At 38.7% G+C, this 10,612-nt stretch overlaps 1 non-coding gene across 1 annotated transcript; it reads right to left on the bottom strand.

Moving 5' to 3' along the window:
* Positions 1-2,967: 2,967 nt before the first annotated feature.
* LOC116600499 lies at positions 2,968-3,132 on the bottom strand. Its single transcript, XR_004289696.1, has one exon. It is a non-coding gene; the product is annotated as a U1 spliceosomal RNA (small nuclear RNA).
* Positions 3,133-10,612: the final 7,480 nt, after the last annotated feature.

Genomic DNA, 10,612 nt, shown 5'->3' with positions numbered 1-10,612 from the left:
TTTCCATTAAACTGTTGGGTTCAGAAGGAGTTTAGGAAGAGTTGGCTGAGTTGGAAGTAAAAAAAAAAAAAAAAAAAAACAACCACAATTGCCCTACCCCGTAATATGCCTCATTCTGACTGAGCTGGGATCTCTTGAAACTAGTTACTGCAGAGCACCTTCACTTTCCTTTGAAATAGGATTTCAGATCTCAATTTAAAGGAGATTTTTTTTTATGCAAATATATCCTATGTACAGCATCTTCTGCCCTCTTCTGGCTTCTTCAAGAAATTCAAGTATGTGTATAAGCTAAATAGAAAGTGCTTTTTTTTTTTTTTTTTTTTTTTTTAAACTTTTAGTGGACATCTACCATTTGCTCTTTCTCCATTTCTGGATGAAAAAGATATATCCGTAATAGATTATAAGAAGACAGGAGTTATCAGAAATCTTTGATTTTTTTTCTTCCTCAACAATTTGTTTTTGAAATGGAGATTTCATTCTGCTATTTCATTCAATCCTATCCTCCCAGGGCCAGTTCTGCATATCATAACTACTAAATAAATAATTAAACCGTGCCAAAAATGATTGCAGAGACTAAAATCTGAGGTCATTATAATTCTTGAGATAATTAATCAGATGTTTAAAATAGAACCAGCATGTGAGAACCTTTGATTATAGAAAAAGCCTGGGGCTAAAAGTCCCAGTTCTATTAGAGATTATATTGGATTTTAACTTCTTATACCCCAGCCTTCAAAAAATAAATAAAAGCATAATTTTTAAAGGTAGGGCAATTCAGGCCAACAGATGGCCCTCCATTGAGATTTTCAGATGTGGCATGGATCAAGCATTCTTTGCTAGGCCTTTGAATGACAGTATTTATAGTTATCTGCACTGTTTCACATCCAGCCAGAGATGTCATGCCATGGCAAAAGATTTCCTATTAGAATATGACCCCAAAACAGAAGTCCGTGTTGGTAAATTCAAGGGAGCCAGAGGACAGCTTGCTGTGATGGGGAGGGTCACAGCCAGCAGAGGGCAACTTGTTCAAAGATCTATTGCTAAGGAAGGTCTCCTGCATCTCAGGGCTTCCTGCGGCAGGAAAGGATTCGTTGAATGAACGAAAGCAGCATTGGAGGGCATGAAAAGAGGAACAAGTAACTGAAGATGAAAGCAGCAAAGCATTTGGGATGCCAGCTGCAACTTTTCCTTTGATGTCTTAGTCTGTGTAATTCAGGTGTCACCAAAGTTGAAGAGTCATAATCCAGACTCTCGTTTTCCAACCAATCTTGAATTGCTAGTGTCCGGAATTTATATGGTCTCTAGATCACTTCACTCATAAAGAACTAAACGCTTTTACAGCGAAAAACCTTACATTGTCATGAAAACACACGAGTATTCAGAAGAATAAGCAGGTGCAAATGAGGAGAATCACACGGGAGCATTTCCTTTACCTTATTTTAAAACACAGTAAAGGGATACAGTGCTGGACTCCTGGGTGGCTCAGTTGGTTAAGCATCTGCCCTTGGCTGAGGTCATGATCTTGGGTCCTTGGATGGAGTCCTGCGTGGGTCTCCTTGATCAGCGGGGAGCCTGCCTCTCTCTCTGCCTGCTGCTCCTCCTGCTTGTGTGCTCTTTCTCTGACAAATAAGTTAAATCTTTTTTAAAAAAGGATGCAATGCTTGAAATTGTTGTATTAAGTCCAAAGGCTACAGACAGAATAATGGAATTATTGTAAGACCAGGAGGCAAATGCTAGCCTTGACATATATGATGTATATCCAGGAAGTAGAAGCATTTTCAATGACTGTGATTGAGGTAACTGCTTAAATATCTGGAAGAAAATATTAAAGCTTCAAATAATTTTACATGCCAGAATACATTCCAGGAAGATTACCAGCATTAACTGTACTTAAAAAATGGATAATGAAAGAAGAAATGTCTCTTGCTGCATGTATCTGATGGCATATTTGCCCTTAAAATGACATTTTCACTAAGACTATATTGACAAAGGAATATAGTTGTGTCGCTTCGAGTTTTCAGTTACCAAAAACAAAAACCTCTTGAAGTATAAAGGGAATTTACTGAAGGATATCAGTACACAAGATCTCTAGGATAGTGAGATAATTATGACTGGAGGTCATGCAACTAAGGAAAACGTGTGATCCATGCTGTGTCATTAGTGCAGACACAGCCCCACAATTTCTAACTGACATTGGGAAGTTTTCCCTTGACTTCCGAGGCTGGATGCTACTGTTGAGCCACTACCACTGTTGCTCCTGGAAGCTCCATTCTCTTGGCCATGCGTGCGGAGAGATGGATTCCCAGGGAGGCTCCTTCCTCATGTCACCTTCTGCCAGATGAAAGACCCAAGGATCCCATGAAGTCTGGATGACCCAGGCTACTCCCTAACTGCTAGGGAGGGTGGAAGTTGAGTGGGCATCTGTGTGTGCCTGGTGCAGGGGTTGCTACAGCTACAGTTAAGATGTTGATGTTCAGAAGAGGCTGGATGTCAGTAGACATGACATAGGTCCCTACATGCTCACGGTATAAATAAGCAATGTGTATAAACACCTTATACATGATCCAAACCCCCTTTTTGCAAAACAAATTATATATGCATGCAGAGAAATAAGACTCTGAAGAGTAGAACCAAAAACAATTAATAGTGGATCTAGGAGAGGCTGGCAGATAGAGTTTGGCTTGTTTTTTATATCATATTCATATATCTGTGTTTTTTAAATTCTCTATCGTATATATATTAATTTTATCCAAAAATAAAGGAAATAAATAGAACTTGATACCCTCACAGCTAAGGTAACACAATGCCTGACTTAGAATTGAGAGGAATAGTAGGAAATTTAAAACTCAAGGCTCTCTTTTTTCGTGAGAAACCTGAAGACAACTGAGGACAGAGGGCATGCATGCAGGGGATGGGGAAGCCAGGCTGGAAACCCATATTTACTGTAGTCTTTTTCAGACATTGAATCATTAGGATAAAGCACAAACACAGCCCCCACGACCACGAATTAGGCAACTGAGTTTCCCACATTTGGGGAAATCGCAGGGGTCAGCACATCCAGATCACAATGGATAAGCCTCCCTCTGGGAAAACCACCTTCATGATCATGGCATCTCCCTGTGCGCTGGCATGGAACTGCTTCCATGAACGCCCTTCTCTCCTCCTCCTCCATATATACTGTATTTTAAGATCCCTGATTTAACAACAACAACAACAACAAAAAAGACCTTTGATTTTTCTGTTTCATTTTGGGTATTTGTTTTTAATTTGTGACAATTGGACAGCATGATACAGGTGATTTGTTTTTTACTTTATGGCTAGTAGATGTGTAATCCTGATTACATGAGACTTTCCAGTTATTCACGGATTTATCTTTGTCTAGAGAAGCAAATGTGGTATCCACTTACCCAGTGTCTCTCTCTCTCTCTATCTTGTCAGCAAGAGAAACTTTGGGTTCCCCCTTTGATTCAGTTTTCATGGTAGTCTCACAGCACGAATGCCCCTTTGAAAAGCCCTTTGAGATATTTTTATGAAAGAACCACGAGCATGGAATTGCTCCAAACAGGATGCTTACTTGCTTAGAAAGATGAGATTAATTTACTGTGAGAATTGCATAGAAAGAACATCTCTTTTGAGTTGCAAAACATAGCAAAATTACCATATCTTGGAAAGAGGAATCTTTTCTTAAAGGACAATGTTTGTCGGACTGAGGGAAGATGAACAGGCAGTCACCCTGTTCTGTGCGATAGTGGGCTTCCTAAATGGCTGGGGCCATTGTCACATTTTTGTTCCAGCACAAGCCCAGTGTCGAAGCTATAACATGGGACTCAGTGAAAGCTGATTCAGCAAAGACATAATGTATCTTTGTTTCATCTTTAGAGTAATTATGACCTCTTACCTAATGTCTGCTATTTGCCAGGCTTTGTATCAGGTACTTTACGTATCTTATTTCTGTTTTGAATGCTTTTTGGAGGACAGTTTGGAGACTGACTCTAAGCTCTCAGTGCATCTGTTCAGTTCAAAGTGATTCTCCTTCTGGAAAGCCCATCTCCAACCTGATCTCCAACCCCCTCAAAAGTCACTTCTGTAATATGTGAGCCTGTCCTCCGGCCACTGTAAATTGGGCCAGAATGGACATCTGACTGAAACCAGGGCGTTTAGATCCTCTCTAGAATTTGCAAATGAAGTTAAGTCTCACAGACTGTTGGTCTGGAGGTGGTTGCAAGAGAAATATGCGAACTCCAGAACTGTGATTCTCTGGGAAGAGAGAATGGGGTATAAAGCAGGTGCAGAGAAGGAGGAAGAGATCAAAGATAGAGTCTTGACATTTATCCCCAGTATCTGTTTTTACTTAAAAATCCAGCTCTAAATCCCTGAATTCTAAAGCTAACCTCTCTTTGCTTTTAAAGTAGCTAGAATTGGTTTCTGAAGGTTAGAATCTAGAATCTTGGCTATTACAGGGTATAAATAAATTATATATACATGCATACCTACATCCATAGAAACACGTTATCTCAGCCTCACGACGTATCCCAGAGAGGGTATTATAATCCCCGTCTTACTGGGGAGGATACAGGCTCAGAAGCTGGAAGCAGTCTTCCCAACACAAACGACTTAGAATAGTTAGAGCTGGTGTTTGATCTGAGAATGGAATAGCTTAAAATCCTATGTTCTTACTAGTCTGGATATCGTGTCCCATGCAGATAGATTCATTCTTTTAGCATGCATTTGTGGAGATCCTTTTAAGTCCCAGGCCCTGTGTTCCCAATGGTTCCACCAAGGTTCCCGAGTAGTCGTAGATATTTACATGGGTTTCCACCGTAGATGGCCAAAGGCCAGCTGCTCAGCTCAAGGTTGAGGAATAGTCTTTGAGACTCATTGTCTGTACACTCTGCTTTCAGTAAAGATAAAATTAAGGATATCTCTGCCAAAAGACAGAGGAGGAGCCAAAGGCTTTTGGTATCCTTAAAACCTTTCAATGTTAAGCACTTACTGAGTGACTGTGTATGTTTTAACTGGATCACAGGCCACCTGGTGTGATTTTGTCCCTGGCCTTCAGAGAGAATGTGGTCAGGATTGTCAGTGGACTGGTAATGAACACCTGCTTTGAGAATTGTTGTTGTTGTTTTCATGGTGCCCTGAAGAAGATTTCATGATGTGATCATCCAATAATATCTCAAACTCATTATTAAACACAGAGAAGTCCTGTGACTTTCCCAAGGTCACAGAACGAGTTGGTTGCAGAGATGGAACATGCCAGTTGAGAACACACGGCCAGCGGAAATCATTTCAAGTAACTTACATTATTTTTCTTCTTATTCCTCCAAATAACAACACATGTTGATTAGATTCATGTCAGATCCATTATGCATTCTACCCTCACAATCTGTCTTTCTCTGAATTAATGAAACGTAAAATGGGAAAATTATAGGTTTTATAGTTAGAATCTGCAGTGCTTAGGGTACAGTATAAAAGCCCATTATTAATTTAATATATTCTGGCTTATTATAAAACTCTACCTTTTTGTATTAAAATTTAAAATTACTCTAAATACTGAGAACTAAAAAAAAATCGCCATTCTCAGTTGCCATTATATTCTTAACATATGACATGAGTCATACATCATAGTACCTTAGTTTTTATAAAATGGATGCCTTCTATATATGGTAACATACAACATAGACAAAATATAGACAATATCATTGATGCCTCTGGAAGTGGAAATTATTCAGGTTTGCTAATGCCCAAGATAGCTTTTAGACATTATCTTAATAATAATAATAGTAGTAATAATTAGAACAGCGGTAACAGCTAACACTACAAGACATTGACTGTAACCCAGGCACTGTTCTGAATGCTTTACATTCATCAGTTTTATCTTCACAACCCCCCATGAGGTGAGGGCTATTAGCAGCCCATTTTACAGGTGAGGAAAATGAGGCAGAGATTACCATTTTATTTGGTCTTGACGCTTCTGAGCTACTTTTAGGTAGGAGAGAGGTCTGTCCCATTCTTGATCTTAAAATTCAGCCCACACATAACACTAAATGGTTAAGCAAGTTTCTCCTTATCTGGCTGTAACTCTATGTGGCTTTGGTCATTTTCTTAATCTGTTTTCCAAGTGAACTCCTATTGAAACATCAAGGCTCATAAAGATACAGCCCCTTTTAAAGTGTTTTCTAGGGTGCCTGGGTGGCTCATTGGGTTAAAGCCTCTGCCTTCAGCTCAGGTCGTGATCTCAGGATCCTGGGATCGAGTCCTGCATTGTGCTCTCTGCTTGGCGGGGAGCTTGCTTCCTCCTCTCTCTCTCTGTCTGCCTTTCTGCCTACTTGTAAAATAAATAAAATATTAAAAAAATAAAGTGTTTTCTAAGTGTTTCCTGATTTTTTTTTTTAAATGAAATCTCTGTATTCCTTTTATTAAGGATTGGGTAAGCTGACATAATGAAAACACAAAGAAAACAAATTTACACTGACTGTATGACTACTGTCCTAAGCCATTACAATAGTTCACCGACAGTAACTCGTAATTTGGAAAATAACTTAATCCAGCAGTAGAACAAAAAAACATCATCAGTAGTACTGAATATCTCTCTCTCATATATATATATATCTATATATATCTATGTATATATAGATATATATAGATATAGCCACCAGTGAACTCCTTTTATAGAAATATACATTTACAATATCATTAGCTTGTGCTAAATGTTGTAAAAACATTGTTTACTGTTTTAAAGGAAAGTTGCACATATTTAACTGGGATTGATCCTTTTCCCATTTCTTGAAAAAAATGGAGTCAAGGCTTACACTGATCTCTAGGCTGTGGGAGCTTTGCCATAAATAGATACAATGTAGGAATATAGTTTTTTAAAGTGTTTCCTGATTTTTAAAGAAATTTTCATTGTTTCTTCTTCTTCTTCTTCTTCTTCTTTTCATAATCTGCTACTCTACTTTGGAACATCATTGACTTCCTAACCATTCCAAAGGTCAATTTTTATTTACTAAGTTATTAATCCATTTGTGATATTTGACACTCTTAATGATTAAGAGTCTTAATGACTCCTAAAGTTCTTGAAACTTTTCCTCTGTGGACTTTAGAAGCAGAATCCTGGGGTACCTGGGTGGCTCAGTCAGTTAAGCATCTGCCTTCGGCTCAGGTCATGATCCTGGAGTTCTGGGATCGAGTCCCACATCGGACAGAAGTCTATGGCCTAGATTCTGAAATAAGATCCACCATCCAGAATGGCATTTGGCATAACAAAGAGTCTCAATAAATGTTAGCTGAATAATTTATCTTTATGAAATTTAACCCATCCCTATGGTTTCAACTATGACTCATGAACCAGCAAAAGTGAAAAACAGAGCTTTTAAGCTTAGAAGATTCTGATGCACTCTAATGTCAGGCTTACTGTTACTATACTCTTTCTCTCGCTCATTCTTTCTTATCTGGATGGTTTATTCTTTTACTGGCTCTTTTTTTCTTATACACACATACACTGAGGACAGTGGGATACTGGGCATTGGGCTAGATGCTGTGTCTGGTGTGGTGTCTTCATGACAATTACTGGGTGAGGACACAAGCTCTTTATACTGTCTCTCTGCCTTTTTTCCTTTGCCTTCCAGTTCATTTTTCCCATTCGAGTTGGAGTAGTCTTTGGAAAATATCTAACTGTCACTATTTAAAACCCTTCAATGGCTCCACACTGAATATACAACAGAGTTTCAACAGCTTTGATAGCTCAGAAGGCTCTCAGTCATTTGACTCCTTCCTATATACCTACCCCCAATTTCTCTCTTCTCCCACTGTGTCCTGTATTTCAGACATGGCATGGTCTTTGGTATTCCTTAATCATGCAATGGTTTTGTTCTCTCTCTCTCTCTCTCTATATATATATATGTGTGTGTGTATATATATATACATATATATATGTGTATATATATATATATATATATATATTTGTCTTTATATATATCAACTTGTTGGGAGTTAATGGGGGAAAGAGGGAATCAAAAATAACACTCCTTTTACCTGCCTGGGTTCAGATTTAATTTAGGGATAACCATGGAGTAAGATAAGTAGAGAGTAAAATTTCATCTTCATCATGACAATGTCTTTTTTTTTTTTTAGATTTTATTTATTTATTTGAGAGAGAGCAAGTGCATGAGCAGAGGTAGAGTGAGTGAGAAGCAGACTCCTCACTGAGCAGGGAGCCTGATGCAGAGCTTAGTCCCAGGACTCTGGGATCATGACCTGAGCTGAAGTCAGACATTAATGGACTGAGCCACCCAGGTGCCTAGCAATGTTTATATCAGAGTTGCGGTTTATACTGTTAAGCAAGCAGGCCCCTCTAAATCCTAGAATAAACACCCTTATACTATGTTCCAATCAAGGATAGCACAGGCAAATATTAGACTCATCCTAAGGGCAGAGGGTCTTTCACACTAAGTTGATTGCATGGTCCAGAAGGAGAGCACCAGCCGTCTGAGGGCAGGCCAGCTCTCAAATGAAAGGAGAGAGTATATAGTCCAGTTCTCCTTCAAGATCACCATCATTTAGCAGCTCTTCCCCTCCTGTAGCAGAGTTAGTGAAAACTGCAGAGCTCCTCCAAATATTTTTCACAGTCTAAATATTTTTAAGTAAATAATAAATATATATCAAATATAAGCAGAAGTCATTAGGACCTTTTTACCTCAATTTTATTTTATTTTATTTTTTAATGTAGACTCCATGCCCAGCGTGGGGCTTGAACTCACAACCCTGAGATCAAGATCTGAGCTGAGATCAAGATCCAAAAACTTAACTAACTGAACCACCAGGTGCCTCTGGACTTTTTCAATTTTAAGTGGAAAACAAAAGCATCTTACTCTGCCTTAAATCAAAGAGTGGAGCTGATTAGCTCACAAAACTGAAAAGCATGGCAACTGAATTTTTTCTATTCTTTTCTTTTCTTTTGAGTGTGGTTGAGTCCACTTAGTTTTACAGAACTTGATCTGTCTTCATCTTTGCATTCCTCTCTCTTGATTCCAGTCCAAGGGAAGCTCTCTCCCTGCTATGCTATGGAATTAAGACAGCCATCAGCATCTAGCAACTATTTTACAAGCTCATCTTATCCCAATGAAAAGAGAACTCCCCTTTCCAGATTATTCTAGCAAAAGGCCTGGAATGAAGGTCCTTAGGTCACTTAAACCTGTGTAGTAAAATAATGATCATTTTTGGCTAGACATGATCATAAGCCCCTTACCCCTCAGCTTCCAGAACTGTGGTTAAAGTCAGGGTTAACTGAAGGACTGAGACAAGGGAGGAATGTTTCACCAAAGGGATATAGGAGTGCTGTTTCAGAAGAAAGAGGATCTATTTTGGGCAGGCAGAAACAATAAATGTCCACATGTACATTGTTCCAAAAGGGAGTGAGTGATGAACCAAGGTAGAGGGGTTGTTTAGCATTAGTGACACCAGGTCTAGGCAAAACAGTCTTTTCTAGATTATGCTTATCGTTAAATTATACTTCTCCTTGATTCTATTGCAGCCAGCCAGGAGACTGTACTCATTTTTTGTTAAACTGGAAATCAGACTTCCTTGAAATAGGTGAACTGGGAAATCTCTTTGCTATACAGAAAATATTGTTGCTGTGACAATTGTTGAAAAAAGAAGCCTATTGGAAATGAGTCAGGAAGTAGAAGAAATAGTAGTCCCAGTGTCTGCTCTCAAGTGAAAGGAGTGTGCTTACAGCTCTGAGTTTTTCTATTCTGGTTTCTCCTGGAATCTCACACACATGAGCACACACGCACACACACACACAGACACACACACATACACACTCTCAAAGGATAAATCATTATCTCACCCCAAAATGATAAAACATAAAATAAATATGCCAGCTTCCATCCAACAGAAATAAAACTACTTCCAAAATTTCAACTTAATGGTATGTGTCAGATTGTATTGACTCACTGTGTTAGAAAAATTGCAGTATTACTCATTCTGATTTGAAATATCATATTTAGAGATCTCCATGATACTTGATGATCAGCAAAAACAGACCCTTTGTGCTTGGCTGCACATGGGCAAGGGGTGTCTGCGTCTGCGCTTTCAGGGGTGTCAGGGGCCTGCTTGTGCTCATTCCAATATGGCCTAATTTTATTTTCTTCACTGTCTCTCTCATTTGTGTGTGTGTGTGTGTGTGTGTGTTTTCCGCTCTCCCTTTTTTTTTAATGTTTGAAAAATACAATAGAATTGTCTTCTCAGCATGGGGATATCTGCATGTGTTAAAATTACATTTTCTATTTTAGACTCACTCTCTTTTTAATTTAAAAGGACTTGTCAGAACATGCAGTCTTTCTTTTCCCCCTCCTAGAAAATGGGGGATACTGTAAACCTGAGATCTCAAAAGAGGCAATAGCCAATTTGGAGGGAAAACAAACAAACAAAAACAAAGAAAACAAAACCCGGGACATTCGAGTTGATTCTATGCGAGTTGGAATCTCTCTTGGGATTTGACATGAAGCACCTCAGTACAAAGGAATAACAGCAAGAACATGCATTTCAGAAAAAGAATCTCCTTGTGTAGAAAGAAAATTGTTAGGCAAGGCATTCAATTCCTTTTACCTCA

The sequence above is a fragment of the Mustela erminea genome, chromosome 9 (assembly GCF_009829155.1).
Source record: "Mustela erminea isolate mMusErm1 chromosome 9, mMusErm1.Pri, whole genome shotgun sequence".
NCBI classification, from domain to species: domain Eukaryota; kingdom Metazoa; phylum Chordata; class Mammalia; order Carnivora; family Mustelidae; genus Mustela; species Mustela erminea.
This window is presented reverse-complemented; position numbering and strand designations above follow the sequence as displayed.